The sequence below is a fragment of the Camellia sinensis genome, chromosome 14 (genome assembly GCF_055761805.1).
Source record: "Camellia sinensis isolate YWXY chromosome 14, ASM5576180v1, whole genome shotgun sequence".
In the NCBI taxonomy this organism is placed as follows: Eukaryota; Viridiplantae; Streptophyta; class Magnoliopsida; order Ericales; family Theaceae; genus Camellia; species Camellia sinensis.
The window spans coordinates 77,990,937-78,006,496 of NC_138974.1; positions in this window are offsets into that span (position 1 = coordinate 77,990,937).

Below are 15,560 nucleotides of genomic sequence, written 5' to 3' on the forward strand. Positions count from 1 at the left end.
TAAGTCAAATTTGAAGAAAAAAAATTGAAAAACGCGCCCCAGACAGAGTTTTCAACAAAGTTGTGGAAATGTGATTTGAGAATTCCAACCAAACATCATATTGGAATATGAGTATAGAATTATTGTTTGGAAACACAACCAAACACTACCAAAGATTTTTGTGCCGTTCAAATTTTGCTCAATTTTAATATCGAGTCTCTACATCTGTTCAAGTTCAATCTGAAAAATTATTATAAATCTCAAATTTACCCATTAGGCTATATGTTAGAAAAAATTAAAATATTTCATAATTAAATTCAATCACACGTTATATTTATTAAATAAATATATTAATATCATTATAAATTAAAATATTTTGTGTATAAATTTAAAAAATCCTTAAATAAATTCAATTACACATTACCATAATATGAATTTCAATAAAATCAATAAAGATAAAATCTACATCCCAACAAAAAATATATTTTTTTAATGTATTATAATTAATTATTTAATTTAATAGCGGACGGGCCCGAGCCTGAGTCGAGTCGAAAGTATAAATTTCAAATCCAACACATTAATATATTAGGATGAAAAATGTTGACCCAATCCAATCCTATGGACTAAAACAACGTTCTTAAACCCTAGAAAAATAAGATTCAATCGAGAGAGCTAGGCAGGTCGACGAGCTGATCCCTTGTGATGTCCTAAATCTACACTAAGGGTTGTAGTCAAGGGAAAATCACTAATGAGTTCTATGGTCAATAACCAAGTAAGATCTCAAATCACCGGGGAGTCAAATTAACCTCCTTTATAAGTCCAGCTTTCATAGGTAGCGCACTACCCTTTCAATAAATCTTAAGAGGCATTGATACAAAGGTCTCATAAACAACGTCAGGAATTATATTGATGTTGAAATATAAGTATATATAATAGAATAATTACAAATATCTTTAATTACAAAAGTTCGTTCCATCAACATTACATCCCAAAAGAAAATTTAAAATTTCATATGAACTTTATAAAACATCAAAAAGGAAAATTTCTAACTTTTCTAAGATAGAGGTCTTCGAAGGTTTTCGGCTCGTCATCTCCTGCTATAAGCTCCTCTTCGGCACCTAGCATGATACGTCGTGAGCTTTGAATGTCCAGTAAACGCACACACATCTCATCCTTTTTTCCCAGTCCAATACACAACAGCATTTACAAAAAACAAAGGAAATGGGACATGAAGTTTATAACACATGTTATATGGTTAGTTGTTAGAAGTCTAGAAATCCCCAAAAGAGATTTCGTCCTCCAAACTCCAAGAATTGGATGCAGATTATTCGGTATACCCGCTCTTTTGCTGTTTTGTTGCAGATCTTACCCCGGATGCCTACCAGCAGTTATATACCACATAACACCACCTGCAAGGCCTCAAAAGAGACGATAACGATGGGTCTTGCCCAAATCTCTCCTTACACCAAACTACCTAGGATTCGAATACAACCACTCTATTCAAGGATTCTGAAACAACCACTTAGGCAAGACTTGCTCATTTTAGTCCACTACTAATATCAACTTAACATTCTCATCATTTATCATATATAACTAGTGTGGTCGTCAACCATCTTTACCAACCCATTTAGTTTTCCCTCTTTTACATTAAGTTCATTACACATTAGTGGTTAGCACAAGTAACAGCGTAATAAGGACATTCAAGGTGAAACTCAAGCATGCAAGTATAACATATATTATAAATAAATGTGTCATAATGAGTTCAAGTATATATGAATGATAGCACAAAAGCATTAACTATAACAAGAACCACACTGTTCAGATTTTCAGCACTGTATCGGTTCAAAAATAAATATAGAAAAAATATTTTTAAGGGTTTTAGAAATGTGGATTCTTGAGGATTTGTAGAGAATCAAGTCTAGTTTCATAATCATTTTACGAAAGTAGGGTGGCCTTTTGATTTTTAGATATTTAAGAAATACACAGACTCAGTTCCAGATTTGACAACTATTATAAAAATTGGTGTTTCTCTTAAAATACTCATTCATTTACATTGAAATAAATTTGTTTAAAAGCTAACCTTCAGAGGAAGATTTTAATATAAAAATGAACGTGAGATCATTTTTTGAAATTTTCTAGAATTTTGTAAAGTTTTATGTTTTAAACAGGTTCTTTGCACTAAGTATTTAGAAAAATAAAAGGACACATCCATGGTCTTAGCCAAAATTTTCACATACTCTATATATGTCAATTAATACCCAATTAAAACAGATTTTGAGTTCGTGAAGGTTTGCTATGGAAATAAAATCAAAAACCTTGAGAAAAACTTGCTGGGAATTACAAGGAAAAAAAAAACCATATATTTTCAAACCCTACATCATCTAACAAATGTAGTAACTCTTAGTATCATATGAAACACATTTTTAGCATGTATTATGAAGGAAAAAAACATGATGATTCATGGAGAGAAGAGGTGTATGAAATTTACCTTAGTTGCTTAGGATTTCTTCCTACTTTCCTTCTTTTTTTTTTCTCCCTCTTCCTTTTCCTCTTAAACTTACAAGCTCCCTCTCTCTCTCTCTCTCTTTTTCCCTTTTCAACCGGTTGCTATGTGTGTGAAGTGTGAGGAATATGAGTTGCTAGAGTCTTGTATTTATAGGCCAATGAGGAGAGAGAATGGTTGGTTTGGTTTGGTTAGTTTTCAATGGAAACTATTCAAATTTGGTTGTAATCTAATTGAATCCAATTAGGATTTGTATTAATTAATCTTGATTAGAAAAAAGTAACCCTACTTAGTTGTTAATTGGGAGACACAAGTACATAGCAATAAATGCTAGCCATTTCTTTTTGTTTATTCAAAGATATACCAATATAATATTCAAGATATTATAAATAAAAAATTAATTTTTCTTTCTACACATGTGAGAAATCCTTTTTTTTTTTTTTTGTTATTATTATAATATAATAGATATTATGAACAAATCAATATAATAATAGTTGTACCTTATTTGATTAAAATATTGCGGGTTTTGGGGCCAAAATGCAATAATAAAGAAAGAAAAGGGCTGAATCTAAAATTTTGAAATGAAATATATATTTAAATAATGACAGGAAAACAAATTCGGGTCACGTAGTACTGGTTCGCAACAAAAGACGAGATACTGGACTAAAACAGCGATTACCAAAAATTATGATTTTTCTATTATAAATTTTCACACTAGGGTTTCTAAATTATTAATTTAGAGTTTTAAAATGTTTCCTAAGTTCTCAGAGTCGATTGGGGTTTTTCGGTTAGCTCGTGCAGTCGTTCATGATTTCTAGGATTTAATTTGCAAGAAATGGAAAAATAAGATTTCTTATTGAAATTCTTCAACTATAAAAGTTTGGAAAAATTTCAAAAAGGTAGGGTCTCACAACCTATCCCCCTTAAACTAATTTCGTCCTCAAAATTACAATCACACACTAGGCTAAAAAAGTTGGGGATTGTTTGTCTACATCGCATCTTCACGTTCCTAGGTTGATCCTTCAATTCCACGATGTCGCCAAAGCACCTTTACTAGATGAACCGTCTTGCCCCTAAGATTCTTCTCTCGACTATCTTGTATTGCTACAGGTCCTTCTTCAAAGGTAACATCCTTGTCGAGACTGATTCCTTCCTAGTTGATAATATGTGATGGATTGTACTTCTGCAACATAGATACATGAAAGACATTGTGTATCCCTGCTAACTACGGGGGTAAAGCTAGTCGATATACCACTTCGCCCACCTTCTCTAATATCTCAAAAGGTCCGATATATCGTGATGATAGCTTTCTCTTTATTCCAAAACGCACGATCCCACGCCTAGGTTGCACCTTTAGGACACACGTAGTCGCCTACTGTACCATGCCCGGAGCGTACCCATGCGTGTTAAACAGTTCAGACCCTCGGTCTTTTTGATCTAATCTCACTAGTGCAATGTGAAACATATATGAGAGTCCAAATTTGAAAACTTTTAGAAAATCCATTTTATTGCAAAATCTTTTGCCAAAAATGGATTGCGTCATCAGATCTCAGAGTTACCACCTAATATTTCTGGAAAATTAAGAAACCCATGACTTGTGCCAAGGCCACTGTTTGTCATAACCAAATTTGTCTCGATTCGGAACCTTAGATATGAGAGGGGAAGGTCATTAATTGAGCACCCCCACTCACCTGATCAAAAAATCGGCCTTTACTAAACCATGATATAAATTTTATTTATTTTATATGTTCATATTTCGATTATTTAATAAATCCTAAAAATTACTATGTGAAACATACAAGTATAAACTATGTCATTTATTTTGGAATAATTTGATTTCATATAGTTTTGAAAGAGTTTTGGAGATGTACAACCAAAATAAATTGAGTTTATGAATATGAAAGTTAACACTATTCTAAATTAAGCGACACAACCTCCATCCATTGGCATTTATACAGTTATATCATGTAAGCAAGTAGCCACATGGTAGGATGCTTAAACATAATAAAAAAATCACACACAAACAGGATGCTAAAGCATAAAAACTTACATATTTACCGACGTCCCTCGAACAGTTACAAAACAAAATTAGTAAAACATGCATGATCTTATATACAAAATCCTAATGCAATTCACTCATGAGATGCAACTAAAGATTCGGCTTCTAAGATATGACATGTGAATCATCTCAAGAACATGAGGTAGCACACATAATCACATAGGAATTGATTAAATCCACAAATGCATACTTAGCCGAATCAAGATGCATAAAACATAGATGCAAAGCAGGGATATAACAACAAAAAATAAAATAAAATAAACATGATACATATTTACAAATAAGGAAAGCAAGTAAAAGAACGGGATAGAAAGAAGTGAGGCGGGAAATTATTACAACACTTTGAATAAATTATTACAAACCAAATTAGAAGGGGGGAGCAGAATATTACAACAAAATAAAAACCTCACAATACACTCAAAATAAAATAAACAAAAGAAAAAAAAAAAAGGTTTCATGTGCCTTGGAATCCACGGGAAGTTGGTTAACATTGGAAAACAACGCTGTCTTGTCCAAAAGAAGCTAACCAGCTGACCAAATAGGCCGGCCGGCCAACTAGGCCTAGCAAAACCTGTCTCATTGCGAAACCAATAAAAGGAACAAACAAGAAATATGTAGGTGGCTCAACTAACCACTACTGGTTAAACTAAAAACAAGAAAACAAATATAAAATAAAATAAAAAATACAAACTTACAACAAAACTAACATGAACTTAAAATAAGAAAACAAATATGAGGTAGAACATGCAAGATTACAACATAATTACTATGAAACTAAAATAAGAAAACAAATATAAGATAGAACATGCAAAATTACAACAAAACTAACATGAACATAAAACAAAACAAAAAAAACAAATATGAGGAACAAAAGCATGCAAGATTACAACAAAACTAATATGAGACCTGTGGGGACATATTTTTGGATAGCAACACGTGGTCAAGGTGGCACTGAAGTGCCAGCCGAGGTGCCGCGTATCCTTGACTTGACGCTGAGGTAATCTCGGCTAGGCCGAGGTTATCTGCGGAGATACCGGAATCCGAGATGAGTGGATAAGTTACAAGAGTCCTAGAATGAGGGAGGACTTCATCCTGGATAAGGATAAAGCTCTTAGGGAGTTTATCTTTATCTATTTGAGAGTCCTGGGTAAGCATTGGGCCAGAGTCCATTGAAGTTAGGCTTCTACAGGGATTAGGTCAGTACTGGTTATAAAAGTAAGGCACCCTCGTGGGTCTAAAGTACGCTTTTTCTATTCTAAATAGTGAGTTAAGCATTTTTGCTATCTTTGAGAGATAACTGACTTGATTGTCGGAGTGCCCCCGGGTGGACGAACCACCGCCGAAATCTTATCTTTCAGTGACAGGTCGTTCGGGCTTCATCTACTCTGCCGGTGTGCTCCAGCTGAGTACCTGTTTGGCAGTGTGGTCGAAAATTGACACACACAATTTGGCGTCGTCTGTGGAAAAGAAAGGAGAATAGATGTCTAATGACGGACAAAAAGAAAAGGTTGGGGACAACATCCCTACTAGGAGTGGTGAACACATTAATCCTAACGTGGAGGAGGATAATTGTAATGAAGAAACTCGGGATCGGAATCTCGGGGAGGAAGACGTTAGCAAGGAGGGCGACATACCAAAGAAGTCAGACATGGGCGGGTATTATAACGAGGACGACCTTTAGATATGAAAAGATAGATGCCTACGGAGGGACGACGAGATGAAGGGAATAGCGGACAAATTGGTGGACCTGCAAACGGTCGTCAATTTCATGATGCAAAACAATGTCATACAGCTACCGTTCCCGTTACAAGATAAGCCGATTCCAGCGGCCAAGAAAGATGCCCGAAAATGGGGCAGAAAACAGTTCTTACAGTCCCACAGCACGACAGGACCAAGAGACATTATCACCGGCCTTCACGGGAGGACGGGCATGGAGAATCAACGAGAAGATAATCCCAAAAGACACGTCGAACCAAAAAAACATGCACCAAAGAACATCGGGATGTTCAAGGGAAGGAACTCTGCTTCGACACAACTAATGGAGGGAGGTCCAAAAGGACTTATAATGACACCGGAAGTAGTGCACCGAAGAGGTTGAAATCCAGTGATAGCCGAGCTCCTGGATAGACCAAGGAGGATCTGAGGGATTACCTCCAGAGGAAGCGACAGGATGCCAAGGTAACCTCCCCGGTCAAGCCGAGAACGCCGTTCTCAGTAGAGTTAGACAAATTTGAGGCCCCGAAAAGGTTCAGTATGCCGAGATTCCAGATATACGACGGTAAGTCGGACCCCAACTTTCACGTCGGCTTGTACCTAAACTTGATGGCACTATACACTAGGAATGAGCCGTTGCTTTGCAAGGTGTTCCCTTCGTTCTTCGGGGAAATTACATCGGACTGGTTTCACAAGTTGCCGAAAGGAACTGTGAAAACGTGGGAAGGCCTGGCCGAGATATTCGTGGCCAGGTTTGTGACAAACAAGCTACAACCATTGAGGGTGGATTCCCTGATGGCTTTGAGAATCAGTGAGGATAAAAGTCTTAGGACCTATGCCAAGAGGTACTATGAGGTATTCAATCGAATACCAGGATACAGCCAAGAGGTGGCGGTCGTGTCTTTTAAGAACGACCTGAAAGATGATTGTTTGCTTTGAAAATCATTGGCAAAAACACTACCAAAAAGTATGGAGGAACTGATGGCCAGAATTGAGAAGTATGCGAGGGCCGAGGAACACACGCTGGGGACAAAGACGTCGGAACAAGAGAAGAGAAACGGCTCGCCGAAGTGAGGCCGAGGTAATTGCGGATACAACAAGCCAAAAACAGGATTAAGGGCTACGCAGGCAGTCACAACCGTATTCCGAATCCCGGTTTACAAAGTCTTAGAAAAAATATGAAATCAGCCCTATTACAGAACACCAGTAAGGGTTCTGAGTGAATTTATGGAAAGAAGCCTTGGCAAGCACTGTGCTTACCACAATGAAGATGGGCATCTGACTCAAGGGTGCAGAGCCCTAAAGGCATATCTGGAAGACCTGGTAAGACAAGGTCATTTAAGGGACCTTGTAGACGAGGCCAAGACAAGGGAAGAGCAAGCAAGACTGCCTTAGGCATCGGCAGCACCGCCTCCTCCAGCACCACAACCGCAGGCAGGCGGACCTTGAGTGATCAATGTGATTCACTCAAAGGTTAATGAGAACGAAATACGTGGGGAGACTCAGAAGGTAAAACACTTGCAACATGTGTACCAGGTCAGACAGAAAAGACCTAGGGCAAACGAGTGTCAGGGACCAGTGGTGTCCTTTACTGAAGACGACCTAGAGATGGTGCAGCATCCACACAACAATGCCTTGGTAATATCCCTCCAAATTGGAGAATGCCAAGTGAAGCGCATCTTAATTGATCAGGGCAGCTCTTGTAACATCATGTATGTAAGGTGTTACAAGGAGCTTGGCCTTCACCAAGATGATCTGGAACAATCCAATGGTCCCATGGTCAGGTTCAATGGAACGTCGACGTGGCCCCTGGGGGCAGTAAGTTTGGAGGTGCAGGTTAGCACCAAGAAAGTAAAAACTGAGTTCACAGTAATTGATACTCCTTCCCCTTACAATGCTATCCTCGGAAGGCCATGGCTGCTTGCAATGGGGGTTGTTCTCTCAATGTTGCACCAGTTGTTACGGTTCCCAACAGAGCACGGAATTGAAGAGGTCAGAGGGGATCAAGTGCAAGTAAAGAATTGCTCTATGACAGTAATGAAATCCACCTGCAACATACAAGAAGCAGAAGCCGCAGAGATTGAAGATGAGGACATGGAAGTCCTAGATGACGTCGGCAAAGAGCATGCCGAGAAGAGTGAGGAAGCCTGAAGAAAATCCTTGTCCAGCAAGGAGATGAAGAACGCTTCTTCCTTCTCGGCTCGGGCTTGGCCGAGGGAGAGGAAAAAGAGTTAGAGGCGTTCTTGAGAGCAAACATTGAAGTGTTTGCCTGGACGTCGTACGAGAGCCTAACATTGACCCCGAGGTCACTTGCCATAGATTGGATGTGGATAAGTCGGCCAAACCTGTCATCCAGCGAGCAAGAAGGCCGACGTTGATGCATGTCGAGACAGTAGAAGAGAAAGTGGATAAACTTCTGGAGGCCAGGGCCATTCGAGAGATAAATTACCCGACATAGTTATCAAACATGATGGTTGTGAAGAAAAAGAATGGGAAGTGGAGGATCTGTGTAAACTTCACCAGCCTGAACAAGGCTTGTCCCAAAAACAGTTTTCCACTACCCAAGATTGACCAATTGGTGGATACCACTTCAAGGCATGGAAGGATGAGCTTCCTAGATGCATATAGAGGATACCATCATATAGCTATGTACCCCCCAGATGAGGAAAAGACTGTATTTATTACCCCAAAAGGGCTGTCTTGTTACAGAGTGATGCCGCTTGGGTTGAAAAATGCAGGAGTAACTTACCAGAGATTGGTCACCAAGATGTTCAAGCATCTAATAGGCAGAACAGTGGAGGTATACATAGATGGCATGATCGTGAAGACCAAGGAACCTAAGGATCATCTGGAAGACTTAAAGGCATTCTTTGACATCCTTAGAACATATCGGCTCTGACTCAATGCATTGAAGTGCGCATTTGGAGTTGGGTCTGGTAAGTTCTTAAGATACTTGGTTACCATAAGGGGCATTGAGGCTAACCCTGATCAAGTCAAGGCCATTTTGGACTTGGAGAGCCTAACATCGGCAAAACAAGTACAGATGTTGATTGGAAGGGTTGCAGCCCTGAATAGATTCATAAGCAGAAGCTCTGAAAAATGTAAACATTTCTTCAGCTTAGTGAACAAAGCCACAGACTTCTTATGGACAGAAGAGTGCGAAGTCGCCTTGGCTAACTTGAAAAAGTATATGACAACAGCTCTAGTTCTCTCAAATCCAGTACCTGGAGAGGAGCTGTTCTTATACTTGGCAGTCTTAGAGCATGCAGTAAGTGCAGTAGTAATCAGAGAAAAAAAGGGAGAGCAAATGGCAGTTTACTACGTGAGCAAAACCCTAGCTGATACTGAGACCAGATACCTACCATTGGAGAAGCTAACACTAGCCTTAGTAATGGCTTCTAAGAAGCTGAATCATTACTTTCAAGCCCACAAAATTATGGTGCTAACTGAGCATCCCTTAAAGTCCCTATTGGAGCAGGGAGATCTAACAAGCAGAATAGCCAGATGGGCAGTGGTGTTAGGCCAATATGACCTAGAATTTAGACCCAGAACAGCAACCAAAGGCCAAGTTTTGGTCGACTTCGTAGCCGAGTTCACACTAGGTGCTATCATACATCGAGCTCCGTTAAGTCGAGGTATACGATGTCCAAGTGAACAAGGAGAAACCCAGCTAGGGAGAGTAAAACAAAAACTCAGGCCATGCAGTATTTACATCGGCGACTCCTTCCAGCTGTTTATTGATGGGAGTTCAAACTGACAAGGAGTGAGGGCAAAAGTAGTGCTAGTATCTCCAGATGGGCAGATACTGGAACAATCTATTCGTTTAGGGTTTAAAGCCTCAAACAATGAAGTAGAGTATGAAGCACTGATCACAGGATTAAAGCTGGTAGTAGCAATAGAAGCTACGAGGTAATAGTCTTTTGTGACTCCCAACTTATCGTCAACCAGGCAACAGTTGAATACGCAGCCCGAGATGAAATGATGTCGGGCTATGTAAAGGAGGTGGGTAGACTGGTAGCCTTATTCCAGAATTGCCAACTACAGCAAATTAGCCGAGATGACAACAACCATGTTGATGCTCTGGCCAACCTGGCTAGTGCAATAAAACTTGGAAAGGCAAGGATGATAATGGTGGACTACTTGTCAGGTCCAAGCATAGAACCACTGAACACAGAGCATGAAGCAATGTGTATGGAAATGGGACCAAGCTGGATGGATGCAATAATAGTATTCCTTAAAGAGGGAGAACTGTCAGATGATCATAAAGAAACACACAAGATCAGACTGAAGTCGGCAATATTCAACCTGACAGCAGAAGGACATCCCTACAGAAAATCTTTTACTGGATCCCTTTTGAGATATGTGCATCCTTCACATGTTGAAGACTACTTGTATAGGATACACGAAGGAGTATGTGGAAGCCACATAGGAGGCAGGTCACTTGTTCATAGGGCCATTACTCAGGGGTACTGGTGGCCTTACATGCAGAAAGATGCTGAAGCTTATGTCAAGAAGTTTGAAAAGTGCCAGAGGTTTGCACATTTGATATATCAACCAGCAGCAGACTTGAACCTAGTGTCCAACCCGTGGCCATTTGCCCAATGGGGCATGGATCTTGTTGGACAACTCCATCAAGCAACTGGACAAAGAAAGTACCTGCTAGTGACAACAGATTACTTCACCAAGTGGGTGAAAGCTGAACCCCTCGCAATGATTCGAGATGTTGATGTGAAGAGCTTCATTTGGAAGAACATCATCACCAGGTTTGGGATCCCAAGGGCAATAATAGCAGACAATGGTACACAGTTTGACAGTAAGCTAATCAAGAGCTTCTGTGCAAAGTACGAGATCAAGAATTATTACTCTACTCCAAGCTTCCCTCAAAGCAATGGTCAAGTAGAAGCATCCAATAAGGTCATCTTGGATGGGATCAAGAAGAGGCTGGAATAAGCTAAGGGAAGGTGGGTGGATGAGTTACCTAGTGTACTCTGGGCATATTGGACTACGCCGAGAAGATCAACTGGGGAATCCCCATTTGCCATGGCTTTTGGCACATAAGCAGTAGTCCCATTAGAGGTCGACATCCCAGCAATCAAAACCCAGGAAGTGGAGAATGGGACCAATGATGCATTCTTAGCCCGAGATCTGAACCTACTGGAAGAAAGAAGGGAGAAGGCAGCAATTCAGCTGAGGTCATACCAGCAGCAGCTTGCCAGGGCTTATAATAAGAAGGTTAACCCACGAGAGTTCCAAGTTGGGGACCTCGTCCTAAGAAAGGTCGTCGACAACAAGAAGGATCCCAGAGAGGGCAAGCTTGGCCCAAACTGGGAGGGACCTTATAGAATCATCTCAGTCCTGGGCAATGGGGCATATCGACTTGAAGACAGTGAAGGCAAAGAGTTGTCAAGACCCTGGAATACTTGCAATCTGAAGTTTTTCTATCATTAAATTTTTTGTTTTTTAAGTTTCTTGTTATTAGTCGAAGTAATAATAAAGTCTTAGCTTGATTTTTAAACTGTGTAGTATGACTGACCAGTCACTTAGTGATGTTTCTGATTGAAACATGACGAATAACTTAGACTTATTATATGACAGAGTTAAATTATACTTACATATAATAGAGTTGAACTAAGTTGGCGATGTTTCTGATTGAAACATGACGAATAACTTAGACTTATTATATGGCAGAGTTAAATTATACTTGCATATAATAGAGTTGAACTAAGTTGGCGATATTTTTGATTGAAACATGACAAATAACTTAGACTTATTATATAGCAGAGTTGAATTATACTTGTATATAATAGAGTTGAACTAAGTTGAGTTAACCCAGACTTGCCATATCAGTAGAGTCAAACACAGATTGAAACTAAGAGCATTTTGATAAGATTTAACAGAAGAACCAAGGTTGGTAAACCTCAGCCAGTCTTTATTTGAATATTACCTCGGCGACGAGGTCAAAGCCACATGCTTAATAAGAACCCAAGTGGAGCTTAAGTTCGCATTAGGGGACAGAGGGCTGGAGAATGATGCTTGGGAATTGGAATTTACAAGCTAAGATTGGTTTAACACTTGTTAAAATTTTAGGAAAAATTTACAAGTTGAAGTTAAGCCGAGGTTATGATTAAAGGAAGATTGGTTTAACACTTGTTGAAATTTTTTAGAAAAGTTTACAAGTTAAGCCAAGGTTGTATTGAAAGAAGTACTTATGTACTTGCCGAGATTACCATGTTGCCAAGACTTGGAAGATATTTGAAGATAGAAGTCCTGTTAAGTAAAAAGTGAAGTGGCAAGTTGTAAATAACACCTGTGAAAATATTATACAAAATATTTTCAAGTGTTAGGCCAAGGCCATGATAAACTGTTAGCGGGTATAACCAAAGTATTTATATCGAGAAGATTACACAGTCAAGGTGTGCATTGAAGACATGCAAATTATTCTAAGTATAGAATCGTACAAGAGTAAAAAGAACACATATGCAATCACATTGAAAAATGAAATTTGAGAGTGTATTCAGATAAAGGAAGGAAGGCACTTCGACCTGACATTGAAGAATAATTGTTCAGATTACAAAAGTGGAATGTCGGCCGAATTAAAGCTTACATCGTTTCAAAAGTAAGAAAAAAAGTACAAGGTACAAAGAAAAACATCAAAATAGACTACTCGGCGTTAGCGGCGGACTGTGTCTTGGCCTCAGAAAACAGTTGAGAAAACTTCTCGGCAGCCTTCCTAGCCTCAAGCTCAACATCGATCTCTTGTAGAGTTTGATCGAGGCTCTTCTCGGCGATTGGCACCTCGGAGTTTGTCTTCTAGTATGAGGCATCCTTTGATACCTCACCCTCCTCATCTTGAGTCAAGTCCAAGACTTGCTTATTCAGAGTTGGGGACTCGGTCCCAACAACCTCTTCGTTCTTCTCGGCCTCAGCTCCCTTCTTGGACTCAGCCTCCTCCTCGGATTGGCTTGGAGTAAGGGGAAATGGCAGGACGAGGTTGCTGGCGTTCTTGAGGAGAGAGTCCTCGGGGACAGCCAACTCCTTCAGAGCAGCCATCCAACCAAGGGAGAAACCTTTGTTGCATACCTGCTTCATTTGTTTCTTGTAATCTTCATTGACGTCGGCTGCCCCCTCGGCATACGCCTTCTTATCCGCCGCTTTGATCTCGGTGTCCTTTGTGGCTAGAGCAGCAATAAGCTCGGCCTGGGCTTCGGCGGTCTTTGCCGCAACCTCTTTCTCTTTGGCTTTGAGGACTTTGGCAATGGCTTCAGCGGCCCCAACCCTCTCCTCGGCCTCATCCTGAGCTTTCTTGGCTTCCTTAGCCTGGTCTATCAGAGTCTTCATCTTGGCCTCAGCCCTATTAATGGTCTTCTGCAAGCCAGCAGCCTCCTTGGTCTTGTTGGCCAACTCCTTCCTAATTTTGAAGGCTTGTATCGTGAAGGAGTGGCCATGTTGGATCGCTTAGAAGAAATGAAAAAAATAAATGTTAGTAAAAACTCTCTAAGTATAAAAAAATAGAGAGTGGAGAGTACCAAGTGATGGGGGCTTACCTGTACAGAGTACTACAACATCAAAGCAAAATTTTCGTACTCACTCATCTCGGCGTTGCGATTGAGATCTTTGGGAAGGAGCAAGGCGGTAGAGAGGGCAACGCCGACTTCAATGCCGTCGGCGCTATCGCCAGCTCTGACCAGCTTGTCCTCAATTATAATTGGGGGAGCCTAGGGGGCATCTGATTTCATAGACCTCGAGGCTATCGCAGACTTTGACCTCGACTTCTTTGACCGAGTTGATTCAAAGAGAGCAGCCTCGGTAGGCCTCTTTTCGGCGGCTGAGGCACTTTTTTCCGCCTCAGCAATTTTAGAGATCAGCAAGGTGTCCTCAGAGTCGATCTGAGTTACCGTTGCCTTAGGTTGGGCTTTTTTCAGTCTTTTTGGCTTTGGTTTTGGTTTTCGCTGAGACTGGGATGGTGAAGGTTGTGCGGTGATGGAGTTAGGGATGTCGGCTAGAAGGTCGTCTGCTACAGCCTTCTTATGACCTATCTCGACAGCGGCTATAGATCAACGTCGGCGTTTACGTTGAGAAGGTGGGATTAGTTGGAGAGCTGAGGTTGATGGCTGTTCTGCGGGATCAGAGGTTGATCCCTGATTTGGCCGAGATGATGAAGTTGTAAGGGGAGTTGTAACGGAAGGAGGAGACTTACTCTTCTTCGGGACGTCGGATAGAATGGACTTGTAAGTTGGGATGTAGTTGAGCAGCAGAGGTGCTTTTCGCTGGCCAATTGGCAGACCCAACAGCTTCTTGAAGTCCTTGCTCAGGTAGAATGTTTTGCAGAAGTCCTTTGGTGGTTGAGAAAGAACTGCAAGACAAAACAAACAGAGGTTAGAGCATACGAAAATATCAAGGTAGGAAAGACTCGAAAGCAAGTAAAGGTGACACTGGGATCTTACCATCTCCCTCTTTGAAAATTGTTCAGCTTAGGGGATAGAGGTGAAGGTCATCATTTGGTTGGAACTCCTAGTTGCCCGAGACGATGAAGTAATCGTCTCCAGCACCCTTGTTCAAGTCTGGGAGGTCGGCAACAAGTTTGTATTCCGTGGATCTCGGCTTAAGGTAGTAGATATAGCCTTTTTTTGACTTCAGGCCGCACATTGTGTAGCAGTGTTGGATGTCGGCAAGGGTAACCCTAGCATTCTCTTTTTTGGCTAAGGCAATTACACCATTAATAACTCGGTAGGAGTTAATAGCAAGTTGCATTGGGTTCAGTTTGTAGTAGTGTAGGACTTCTCGGAAAAAGGGTGTCAAGAGGGAGCCTAAGTCCACACTCAATGAAGGCTACAACGGGAAAAGGCATATAGTCCTTCCCTGGCATAATGGAGTCATTCTCTCATGCCAACCTAAGGTGAATATCGGCAGGAATGGCAAACTCCTGCCTAAAGTATACTAACTTAGTTGAAGTGTCTACCCTCTACCTGAACATACCCATGACGTCGGCTAAAGTAGGGGAGGTGTTGGATTTTGAAATAAAGTGATTTGATAGGGTTTAAAGGACTTCGGCTAAAACCTAAACGTGTGTTGAGGCAAATTTTTCTGAAGATCAAAAGGGGTTTTAGGTTCGGTTTTCCTAAAGATCAAGTTTCTAGAACAAAATCCCAAGCCTAAGAACCTGGAAAAAAGCACAGGCAACAGAGACAAGAATATGATTCAAACTCAAGAAGACAAACAAGAAATCAAAAAACATTGAACAAATTTGTGCAAGGCCAAGAACAGTGGCAAAGTTGAGTGAATGTGTGTGCAATTTGTACGTAAAGG